Raw genomic sequence first — 13109 nt, 5'->3', positions numbered from 1 at the left:
TTTCTGATGATTCTTTGTAAACCCTTGAGGTGGTTATGTGGGATAATCCCACATAACCACCTCAGTAGATCAGCAGTTTCCAAAATCCTTAGACCAGTCCATCTGCTACAATCAATCATGCCATGTTCAAAGTTATTAAAACACCTTTCTTGCCTTAATGAATTGAGTCATTTCCATGCGATTAGACATCTGTGTTAATGAGCAGGTGTATCTAAGAATTTGGCTAGTTGGCTTATATTTCTCTCTTGAGTTGAGGAAGTTGGAGTTTTCCAACCTCAATTGGCCAGCTGATTTACTTGTCATGTAAATATTTATAAATTTTGTTTAAGCTTTAGATATTAGTAGTCATTAAACGTTTCACTTATGAGGAGAAATGTATAGCAATAATGCCCTTAGTCTCTTATTACAAAAATCTATAGCCTCTTACTGATTATTCTGTCCCTTTAACTATATTAACACACTTGTTTCCTATTCTGAGGACAACTGCAATACACTCAACCACTATAACAATAAAGGACTATTCTCTTCTATTCTAGCAATAGAAAAGAATAGAACAATAGAATAGAACAACAAGGTAGTTGTTTGCCACACTGGACATGGGTTTGAAGAGTTGAATGCAAGTTATTATGGTTTTTTTTTGTTGTTTTTTGTTTTGTTGTTGTTTTTTTTAATTATTAAAAGTCTGATTAATAGCAAAGATAAGTGGATCTTTCTTTTAAGCATAACATCTCATGCCTGCTGGTGCCTTTGTGCACCAGTGCACCAACTTCCTGGGGAAACCACCTCAGCAAATGTGTAATTTACCATAACTGCACAAATTAAGCAAGTCAGGTCATGACTCTTTAGTCTCACACAAAGTCTGGCTCAGTGTCAAGTACAGTAGTTAAGACTGCTTTGGTTTACAGTGGGTCTGCTTTGCCCACACTTTCTTTCAGACATGTAGTTTTTTTTTTTGTTTTTTTTTGTTTTATTTTTTTTATTAATCTCTCTGCATTTAAATGTGATGGATTCAGGTCTGAATGAATATCATGGTCAATTCAATGCAAAAGTCATGACTGCAATCTTAATAGGTTGATTCTACATTTGCATTATCCTATTCACCAGAAAACAGTGTCAACTGTCTGCAGCTGATAAGCTGGCATGCACACGATTACACGTGTGGCTGTAGCTCAGGAGGTAGAGCAGGTCACCTACTGATCGGAAGGTTGGTGGTTCGATCCCTGGCTCCTCCAGTCTGCATGGAGTCAAGTATCCTTGGATACTAACCGCAAGTTGCTCTCCGATGCATCCATCAGAGTATGAATGTGTCTGAATGTAGTTAGAAAGCACTACGTATAGAGAAAGTTGTATAGACAATGGGTGTGATTGGGTGAATGTGGCATGTTGTATACAGCGCTTTGAGTACTCCGGGAGAATAGAAAAGCGCTATGTAAGAATCAGTCCATTTACCATTTCCATGTGAACGTCTCCTTGTAAGTAATTTGGTTTACTAAATTACTTTCTTTTATGGAAGCTGCCCTTAACAGCAATAACATGTCGGGGGGAAAAAAACTGTTGATTGGAACATGCTCACATTTATTCAGCACATTGTAGGATATGTTTGACCTCATGCATGTTTCCCCATGTTCCTATTGTCTAAAATCATACTTATAGCAAATAATTGTGTGTAATACGAAGTGCTCTCATCACTGACCTTGGGCTCTAAATGATTCTCCCACTTTAATGAATAAATTAAGCCATCAGTGTTGCTTGTCCTATGTCTTAAAAGGGCTATAGGTACACCCAGACACATGGGTTCCTGTTCCATGCATCTCAGGGGAAGAAGAGCCTACTGTGAGATGAAGAATAGGATGACTGAGTGCCAGCATGAAACTGGAGTGGTTAATGGACTGGTAGTGGCAGGGGCCTCTTGGCTCAGCGTGAACAGCAGTATTTTACAGAGTAAGGCTGAGGAGGGAAAGCAAGTGAGCCATCAGTGAGTGGAGACTGGGGGAGGCAGAAGGAGGGAGAGAGAGAGAGAGAGAGAGAGAGACACACACAAACTGAGAAGGAATGAAGGGAGGAGTGACAAAAACCAAAAGGAAGAAGCCAGAAAGGTGAATATATAGATAAGGAGATTAAGTAGGGCAGAAAATGTGCACTGGGTGTGCAGTCAGCGATAATAAGTTACAGGTGGTGTGAAGCTTAAATGAGTCAGTTGATTCTACAAACACAGTTGCAAGGTAAATGGGTGCTGAAAAACTAGGAGCAGAAAATCTCTGCAGCTCCTCTTTATGTGGTCTGATCAACTCAACACAACTCAGCTCACCCAGACAGACACCTCACGATACGATATAGAAATACTTCAATCACATTATGATATTTTTGTGATTTTTAAACACTAAACAATTTTTTGTGACATGCTTAGTTTTGGAATAATATGGTGCAATTTATCGCCTGTTTCAACTGCAAATTAAGTCCTCAAAGTTGTCTATCTGTTTTATCCAATAAGATAATTAATTTTTTTTTTAAGTGCAGAATGAGATTGTCAAGCATACTAACACTATCACTAAAACTTGATATAAATGTTGCCATGAGACAGTCAGTTTCCTATTAGTGTGATAATCAGTATGCTTTTGAATGTATTTACTTGGTCATCAGATGCAATAGGTTTCTGATAATACAGCAGTTAATTGTATTTGAATGATTGAAAATAACATATCTGTTGCTGATAAATTCACATCTGGAAGCCAGTTAATTCAAGTCCCCTCACTCTTGTGACTTGTGATAGGAATAGGTAATCTGTATACATTCATAAATTAGGCAGCAATTATTTGCAAACCTTGGACAATCTCAGAGTGATCGCAGACAGTCAGACTGCAACTGCTTGCAGAAAGTTTACCTCCTATCAGCAGCGATGAGCCATCTTGTTTGTAGTATTCCCAAGTACTTTCATTTATTTGATAAAATACAGATATTTGGTGTCCCTGTATTGATACAATATCACCAGACAAAATAGTGCGATACTATGTTCTAGCCATTTTTTCACCTCACCCCTAGTATTTATTGGAACAATTAACCCAGTGAAAAGTATAAAATTAAGTTAGATTTAAAAAAAAAAAAAAAAAAAAAAAAAGAAGAACAAAAACAAAGAAGAAGAATACAGAAAGGATAGTTTCTTCTAGAGCAAGCGTATATATACCAAATACAAACGAAATTGTTAGCACTTTCTCTGATGATTTGGACAAATGCAGAATCTTTGTTTTTAGGCCTACAACTGAGGAACAGCAATGACACTGTACCTTCTGTCAAAATGCATAGTTTTTTATGCTTAAGAAGCTCAAGTTGACCACAGACAGGTGAGAAACTGAAAGTCTGCCTGCTGTTTAAACTGTTTTGTTGACATCAGCCTGGCTATAGGAAGCTTGTTAACTGGTTTAAGCCACACAAAACAGTGAATGAGGTAGAATCTATACAACTCTGGATCAACTACAAGAGAGTGAAATTCCTGTTAACTAACAGGTATCCACTCCACGCTGATAAAGAATAAATCTTGTACATCCAAAAATTGACAGATTATTTGCACAATACTAAGAATAAATATTGAATTGTATGTCTGGGTTTGTGGTTATTGGATAACTGCCAATTCATAAGCAGCTATGATAATTGTTTAATATTATTAGTTTTAAAGTGTTGTTCAGAGTTGTGAACGTCAACTACTGCTAGTGAAGGGAGAGGTTGTGTGCTTGCCTGGCTGCAACAGTGCTGTGTGCAGTTGTGTGTGCATTCGAGGCAGGGAATGCCTAGTCTGGACATGCCAGACTAGGGTTGCCAGAAAAAAACATTCTAAGGGACTAATCAATACTAAAAATTACTCTATCAATACAAGCAGTGCTGTCTTCCCTGCCTCGAATGCGCACACACAACTGCACACACAACTGCACACAGCACTGTTGCAGCCAGGCAAGTACACAACCTCTCTCTTCACTAGCAGTAGTTGATGTTCACAACTCTGAACAACACTTTAAAACTAATAATATTAAACAATTATCATAGCTGCTTATCTATTAGCAGTTATCCAATAACCACAAACCTAGCCACAGGTGGTCATAAGATGGTGTACTCCTGGTGTTCCAAGTCTGGATAATTGGGAAGGCTGCATCCGACATGAAGTCTTTGCCAAATAAAACGTGCTGGTCCATCCTCTGGAGCAAAATTCGTGGAAATAAGGGAGCAGCCGAATGCACCTTTTATCTAACATCCACATTAGCCACATCACTAGAATGATCCTGAAGGGGTGAGCATATATACTGTAGTCCCTTTTTGCTCTGTTGCTGTTGCACTGCACAGATCAGAAAGCAGCTGCTTTCTCTGAAGCCTGTTCCGACTGGATGTGAGAGCTGAGTTGTGTAATAAAAATTCTTTGAAACGCACACACTGGAATGCAAAGCAGGTACACCACTGAAATACAAATACTTAGAACGTAATCTCATCTGGGTTGTTGGGTGTGTGTATTTTGTTTTTGTTTTTTTGTTGTGTGTTGTTTTTTTTTTTTTTGTTTTTTTAAGTCTCAGTCTTCCACTATTATCTTTGTTAGGCTTTTTTGATTAAAGGTCACTTTTGCAAAAGAGACTTTTCCTGTTAACTTGTCTTTTGCCTTAGAAAATATAGGACATAATTAGAGCATGTTAACATAAAACTGCAAAGTAGAAGTGTTACGGATGAATGCATATGACTGAATGAGCTTGGTTCAGCATGAAGTGTCTGTCGCGTATGCCCTGTGATAGTTACTGTCAGAATGAATGCATGTTTATTTCAGTTTTCTGTTTGCATTTTTCAAACAAAATAATATAAAAATTACATGAGCTGGAAAAAATATTAAACCAACTGCCAAGATATGTTATATTACACAAATGTCTTATTAATCAAAGTGTTTGTGTTGCTCCTCTGAAGACACACGAACATTAGATTACTTTATCTTATTTTCAAAGTTTCTGTGGGTTTGTCTTATTTTTTATGATTTAACAGAGTTACAATCACTTCAGACAATGAATACATAATGACAGTAATCTTAAGATGCAGCTTTAAAACAACATGTAGTGGGAGACTTGATCTATATTGGCCACTCGTACTGCAACTAAAGATTATTTTGGTAATCGACTAAAAATAAAAATAAGGGGACAATGTAGCTACTCCTGTTTAATTGTTTACTTTCGCATTTTCACACAGTGTTTGCTTAGTAAGCATCATCAGTAAGAAGTTTTTGACATGTAAGCTAACATTTCTTTTTAAATTTTATTTTATTTGTTTATTGGCCACAAAACTGCAAGGAGAGAATGGTGGTTGTCATAAAGTGTTCTTTTGTATTCCATATAGATGTACTAGTTGTTAATCATAAGAGAGAGTGGGGGGGGGAAATGAAGAACGGTCAACTGTCAGTCACAAGAAACAGAAACTGTCATCACAACTCCATCTTGATCTTGTCAGATGGAGTAGGTTTCATTTTTGGGTGTCAGTAGTGTGCATTGTCTGTACAGGAACACGCCTTCCGGTCTGCAGTAGCTTAGAGGTGTGTCTGCTGGTTGCTTGTGTTTTGTAGTATGATCGAAAGAGCCAGTAGGACAAACTGAGCATTCTGTTTCTGTGTCATTCTTTGTCATGCTCATTTTTCCTCACTTATATCACTTCACCAAATGCCCATGTGCACATGCTGCTTACATCTGTTGAATATTTCCAACACTTTAATCCACTGCAACTTGAAGGCTGTTCAGTTGAAACTTATTAAACAGGCTCCACTGTTGCAAGCTACTTAAATAGCCTCATCACAGTTGGTGTTCACGCTTATTTTGTCAGTTGTTACTTCTTACTTCTCCTATTTTTTTTTTTTTTTTTTTTTTTTTTGATTATTTTTTCACATTGTGTGCACACGCATGCATGCTCAGTCATATACACGCCACGGAAATGTCAGTGTTTCCACCCTGCTGTATTATTTCTCAAACTCTAAGGGCTGTGGCAGGAAGTTGTGCAAAATAGCGAACAGGATGCTTCCTTATTCGTCCCCATTATAACTTAACCTTATCTCTCTCTTTCCTCCCTTTACATCAATTGTGCCAGGAGCTACCAGTGGGTTAGCATATATGTTAATGGTCTCTCTCAAAGGCTCTACTGATTTGGGGAGGGGAAAAAAAAAAAAAAAAATGCAGGAAAGAGATTTATCTCTGGAACCAAATTGACATGTTTTACAGGTTTGAGATGGACGAGTAACTGTGTGTCCTGGGAAAATTGGGATGCTTTTCTACTGTTGAGTTTCAAGGTCCAGACATTTTTAATATTCTGGTCTCTACAAAATATAATCCAGTTGAATTTGTTATGGTGTTTTGACTGAAGTCTACCCCAAAATGTGCCACATACATAGGAAGTGGCAGTCCCTAACCTTTAACAAAATCTTAAATAGATTTCCAGCTGATAACTACTTTAAAAAGGTGTTATAGTAATACAATAAATTTTCTATTCATTTTTTAATGATGAAGTTCCTGACACATTTTGTTTTGCACTTTGTATATGTGGCGTGTCTAATTAGCTGTTTCCTCTAGTGTTAGTGAAAGACAGAAGTGTGAAAATAGCATACTGTAGAGTTCTTAGATGCTACCACTTCTCATAATGCCTTTTTAAAGCTTGACACATGTTGCTCTTGGCTTTCTGATGGTGTGAATTGGAGCCTTTTCCTGACTTTTCCTGAAAATATCAGATTTGTGCTGTTTAAACTGTCATACCATGATCAGATATGGGTCGCATAGGGTCAAAAAAGTCGGATTTGATGCGCTTTTACCTGCAGTGTGAATGTAGCCTTAGTCATACAATGGTAAACATGATCTATGGATAATGGCCTGCATTTGTATAGCGCTTTACTCAGTCGCTAAGGACCCCAAAGCGCTTTACACTACATTCAGTCATTCACCCATTCACACACACATTCACACACTGGCAATGGCAAGCTACGTTGTAGCCACAGCTGCCCTGGGGCGCACTGACAGAGGAGAGGCTGCCGGACACTGGCGCCACCGGGCCCTCATAATGTCATACACAGATATGAATCCTCCCAACTCTTGTGTCATACCTATCTTATGTACGGGGGGCTTAGTCAGGATTACCATGTCAGTCCTCCTTGACTCTCCCCAGTCTTCACCTAGAGATTATAGCTAATCTCAGACTGCTCTGTGCATCACCATGACTGTAAACAGCATGGGCCTACATGTTGTTCTGACAAATGTTTGTGGAGGACAAAAATGTATGCTAGTTTGAAGACACCAAATAGAGATGATCTGTAAAAGCAGTTTTTCTTCTTGACACTCTGCCTCAGCACCAAGTCAGTGTTTTGCACTCATTGCCTTATTGGGTCGGGGGGGCACACCTGCCTCACCTTTTTATAAAAACCCCAGTGCATACAAAGTTCCCGTCTCTTTGAAACCTCAGCAGCATGGGCCAAGGAGTGAGCCAGATGGGCTGCTTACTAGGGCTGCAATGATTCATCGCCATAATCAATGACGCAAAATATTATTGTTGACGCATCATTTGTTACTGCAGTAGACTAATGGAAGCTATGGGGGGAGTATTGCTGTTTATCGTCTGCAAAGACAGCACTCGGTACGGAGTGCTGAAGAATGTTGAATCGTAAAACAGGATGACAGAAGAAAATGGAAATGGAGATTTAATAATTTAAAAAAAAAAAAAAAAAGTGAAAGCATTTTCACAAAGTTGAATGCAGACTGTGCAAAGTGGCATTTTCCTTCAATGATAGCGCTACTGCAGTGCACAAGCATTTAAAACACTGGCACCCTGGAGCAGTGATGTCAACTCTGAAAGGGTTAGTTTTTGAGAGTAAAGTTATTGCGTTGCATTGTTTGAGTTATTGTTTGTACAGTAATGTTTATGTTAATTTACCTAATGATGGTTACTAAGCGAACACTAGGGTTGTGCGATATGACCAAAATCTCTTATCCCGATATAAAACATCTATCGTCCCGATAATGATATAAATCACAAAAATTTAACATTTTCTGGAAATTCTGTGGATCTCGGGCAGCTCGACTTGCGGGAAGTGTTTCCAGCTGGGCGTCGTGTACCTGGAGTCGAGTTTTTTAACCGATGCATTAAACTATACATTTTTAGATCTAAGTTGTAACAGCCGCAGTTTTCTTTGTGAGTGTTTATTACACGGCGTGCTGCGGGGAAAAGCCTGTTCTAACGTTTGAGTCTAAGGGTTATTTTTTTTTTTTTTTTTTTTTTTTTTTTTTAGCACCTGGCGGCTCTTTTTTTTACTTCTCATCCGTAAATACTCTGCATACTCTTTCACGTGATTCAGTTTATTTTGAAAAGTCTCAACAGGATCTTGAGCTTTATTTTGAAAGGTTTATGTGGAAAATAAACAAGCGGACATGCTATGGTTTTTTTACCGTCGTTGTTGCTAACGACAACGCATAAAAACAGGCGCTTGTCCGTCCATAGTGTGGTTATATTAAATATAAGAGAAAGAGAGAACTTTAAGAAATTAATATAGCCACTACAGTGACTATCAAAACGATGAAAAAATATTGCCATAATCAGTTTATTTTGTGACACCACGAAACAAACGATAGCGTAAAATGAAACTATAGATGTTTTTATATCGTCATCCGATATAGATCGTTATATTGAACAGCCCTAGCGAACACTATTTCAGTTTTTTTTAGCTAGTGAGTGAATGCGATAGTAAACCAGTAAACAGGAGTAGGTATGTCTGTGAAGGGTATCAGTCATCCAGGTCATCATAGTCTAAAGAGCTTGGAATGAAAAGCGTCTGGACTTAAGTTAACTTAAAGAACTGAACTTAAAGAAGACCAGACGCTTTGCTTTCTAAGCTCTTTAGATTAAACAGAAGTAGCTACTCTGTCTCCTAGCTTTTGTTTTTGTTTTTTCTCATATTAATGTTAGCGTTTATTCTAAATAATAAACCTCTTCCACCTAATGTTAGGTAGTTAATCTGAGGATTGGACCATCTGATATACAACCAAATTTAGTAATGGACTCTTCTAATTCAGTTTTGTTCTTTTTTTTGTAGTATCAAGTAAAGACATATAGAGGAGTTTGTCTTGAAAAGGGGTCATGCAAGTCTCAAATGTCATGTCATGACAGTGAGCATCTTTAACATGGTTATCAGCAGTTGGAACATCTCAGTGATAAGCTCAGGCAAACTTTCATGGTCAACATCCTACAGATCTTGAAGATGAGGTCTTGGGATCCGTTTTTAGTGGCTAGGTAAGCAAGGGAGCTAATGTATTGGGGAATGCAGTGTGTGTGGTTGAGAACCCACTGATTATCACGGTGCTGAGGTTTACCAATAGAGAAACTAAACTAACAGGAGACAAGCTAAAAATGAAAACAAAATCTTTTCGTCATACATGAAGAATGAAGTTTAATGAACCACAGTCTTGCAGAAATCAGAGAACGTGAACATTAAAGGAGTGACAAGTAGAATGTTTGGATATTTAGGTAGTTATTTGCAGAATATGACCCAATTTTTAAATTGTGACAACGAGCAACATGGAAGAATGTCTGATAACACAGCACCCTGGGAAGCCAGGGGAACTGGAGTCCGAAGAACTACAGATAAGGCGAACGAGAATTACCTCTTTTTAGCCTCTGTTCTCCTCATCAGAGAGCTTACAACTACCTGCCAACTGGTGATAACAGACAAATAACAGTTTCACAAGTTAACTTTATTCATTTTGTCTCTGAGCTTAATTATACTTGGGAAGAAAACGTATCACCTGTTGAGAATTCTGAATGTTTATTGGCTGTTTACATGTCCTGTAGTGTTGTGGTTACCAGGTGCCTTACACCCATACTTTATTAATCCAATGTACAACAATATGTGCTAGTGATGCTCCTGGTGACTAATTTGTTAGTGGACAACATGAGGGGGAAATTTTTTTTTTTTTTTTTTTTTTTTTACACTATCCGACAAGTCTAAAACTAAGACACGCTCCCATTAAATTTGAGAATGTGTAATGTCAAAAGCTCATTAAACAAAAGTATTTTAAAGCATTAGTCACATTTTCAACAATGAATCATGTTATTTAACTGTGTGGCAGATTGCATCATCAACATTGCAATTGGCAACAAAGAAGAAAATCACTTAAAATAAACTGATATAACCAGTTTTTTTAATACCATATTTAAACTATAAAAGATGTTAAAGTATTATTAAAATGTGACGAATTAACATCCGAAAAAGGAATAAGCTGTAACTGAAAAGTATGGTGCAGCATGCCGTGCATTATGAACGATGCATGCTGGTGGAAAATTCATGACAGCCACTTAAATAAAAGTTGAAATCTAAAATAAAACAAATGGTAAATCATCCATTCATTTTCTTCTGCTTATCTGAAGTCAAGTCACAGGGGCAGAAGCAGGGAAGCCCAGACCTCCCTCTCGCCAGCCACTGCCTCCGGCTTATCTGGGGAAACTTTGACACATTCCCTGGCTGGCTGAATGAAATAATCACACCAGCGGTCTGGGGCTTCCTCCCAGTAGGACATACCCAGTTGGAACAAGTTATACAGGAGGTGTCTGTCTCAGCTAGCTCCTTTCAATATGGAGAAACGGTATTCTACTTTGAGCCCAACCAGAGTGACTGAGCTCCTTACCCTATTGCCAGGGGAAAAGCCCATCCACTTTTTAGAGAAAGCTAATTTCTGCCACTTGGATCTGTAATCTTATTATTATTATTACTATTATTATTATTTATCATTTATTATTATTTTTTTTGTCTTTAAGAGAACTAGCAATAATGGAGTTAACAAAAAAAATCAGGCTGAGAATAACAGATTTATGGCTTTTTCTCACCAATGATGCTCCATCTGGTGGCAGATAACTGCATAACATTAGGACACAACTATTTACCAGCATTGGGTATCAATTAAAATAAAAAAGGAAAAAATAGATTAAACAACTAGTATGTGTGGTACAGAGTAGTGACAGTAGCAATGATTAGTCAGTCGTGCACAACCCTATTTTATACGCTCTCATTTTTCCTAAAAAGTCCTTTATAAAACATCTGTCATAGGGGATCTTGGTTTGTTTCTGCAAGTGCCAGATGGTGGAGTTTATAAGGAACATCAAAAGTTCTAAATCAAAGCAAGGATGTTAATACGACGAAAAAATTTAGTTCTTGCGTGGAGCATGATTAACCATCAGTGCAGACAATCCACCACTTAAAGAAAGTGTAAAAGGAAACTCTTAGTTCAAACTGTTGCAAAACCTAGCTGTCTTGGGAGTTCTGCTCAAGCTGAAATGAACAGCCCTAAGCACAAATATGCCATCTGTCTGGAGAAGTTGGCATAATGCTAACATTGTCAATGTGTCAACAGTGTCTCGTGAGCTAAAGGAGCACATGGAAATGGAAGCATCTGTTCTGGAGAAGAGAAAAACTCACTGGCCTACTTGGAAAAAGTGTTGGGTGGGTGGGTGTGTGTGTGTGTGTGGGGGTTTTTTTTTTTTTTTTTTTTTTTTTTTTTGAATTGGTCTGATAACACAACGAAGCAGATAATATATTCATCTAGTGATGACATGCTAGATCTAAATGTTGCAGATGGTCTCTGAAAAGTGCCTTCTGGCAATATAAGCAAATGAAAAACTGCAACATGATGTGAAATTTGAAATATTGTCTTCTCCTTTTGTTTTTTTTGGGAACAAACAACCACAACCTGAACCACAACTGCATTCTTACAGGGACATTGGAATGTACTGGCCTTTGCATACAGTGTAGTCAGTTATAAGTTTGTCAGTTTGTGCATTGTGCATTTGACATTTGAATATAATTTGGATATCTAACATGATAAACTAATATCAAATTGAGTTATAGCACAGAATTACACAGAGCCTAGAATTTCCAGAATATGCCCAGGCATATAAAAAAGTATTGTATTTGAAATAGGATCTCAAAGATTAAATCAGTTGTTTGGAAATCACGTCCTATATCTCCAAGTAAGCTAATGTAGTATAGGTAGGTTTTATAGGTTTGACAGTTGTCGTCTTGTCATAAGATGAATATTATAGCTTGAGATTTGTAAACAATATGTGAATTAGGGTTTGTGTGTTAGCGGTGCTGTTGTGAGTTCCAATTGACATTCCTTTCTTGTTATGAGTTTAAATGTTCTGTGTGGCAGAGCATTACTTGAGACTTGGTCTGGATATAACTATTACTTGAAGCACTAACATTTCACCAGGGGCTTTTTTTTTTTTTTTTTTTTGTCTGTGTTAAAATGTGGTAAGAAGTGTGCAGTCTGCTGAGGTCTTTGAAGCGTTCAGTCATGAAACAAATCAGCTTCCAAAGGTACTGCTCATTTGGAGGCATCATAGCACCAGGCTAAGTGACTGAATTTCCAGTGAACCAGTGGAAATCTTAATTGGTACTTGTGCAGTTCATGGCTGTTACATATTGCATTTGTTCCATAACTTAAAAATAGGCTTAAAGACTAATAGCAATCAAATAATATCTTGAATGTTTGAAATTTGCATATGAGTAGAAGAATATAATTTTTGAAATATAAAATCTTAAACAATGGGAATATATGTATTATATATTAGAAATGGGTTGACACTACAGTTTGGTCCTTTGAATAGTGAGGATAAAAAAAGTGCCTCATTCAAGCTTCTTTGCTATAAGTGAGGACAGTGGGTGGGGGGTGGGGAAGTGGGGGTTGCTGCTAATATTGCAGGGTGATCAAGATAAAGTTGGTATTTAGGGGCTGATTGTATTATGTTAGTGCTTTTGGTTTGTTTCTGTTTTGACCCATATGAATGTAGAGTGCCTACCTCCACCCTCCTCCCACTGAGGTCATTGAATTGTGTGCTATTAGTATCTGTGACTCAGAGTTTCTGTCTTTAAATAACTTTTTATGTGAAACGCATTTCTAAAATCTGTCCTTTCTAAATTATAGGTTTAATCTTTTTTTGTAAATGTGAGTTGTTTATTCTGCCCTCCTCCCATTATACCCTACATAGAGCTTTGTATGGCTGCTGATGTGTGTTTTGTCTTTGTATTTCCTCATGTGCACTTGTTTGGCTTAGTTAAATTCTTTTGCAAGAGC

General features: G+C 37.6%; 1 protein-coding gene and 1 long non-coding RNA gene across 5 annotated transcripts in view; both read left to right on the top strand.

Moving 5' to 3' along the window:
- The window catches only part of LOC120724306 (protein diaphanous homolog 1), a 96248-nt gene that overhangs the window by 5488 nt on the left and 77651 nt on the right, over nucleotides 1–13109 (top strand). The window lies entirely within an intron of this gene.
- On the top strand, nucleotides 8558–11422 carry LOC120724308. The gene is made up of 2 exons (XR_005693882.1): nucleotides 8558–8749; nucleotides 8900–11422. It is a non-coding gene; the product is annotated as an uncharacterized LOC120724308 (long non-coding RNA).

This window comes from Simochromis diagramma, unplaced genomic scaffold (assembly GCF_900408965.1).
Source record: "Simochromis diagramma unplaced genomic scaffold, fSimDia1.1 OVJJ01000685.1, whole genome shotgun sequence".
Lineage (NCBI taxonomy): Eukaryota > Metazoa > Chordata > Actinopteri > Cichliformes > Cichlidae > Simochromis > Simochromis diagramma.
This window is presented reverse-complemented; position numbering and strand designations above follow the sequence as displayed.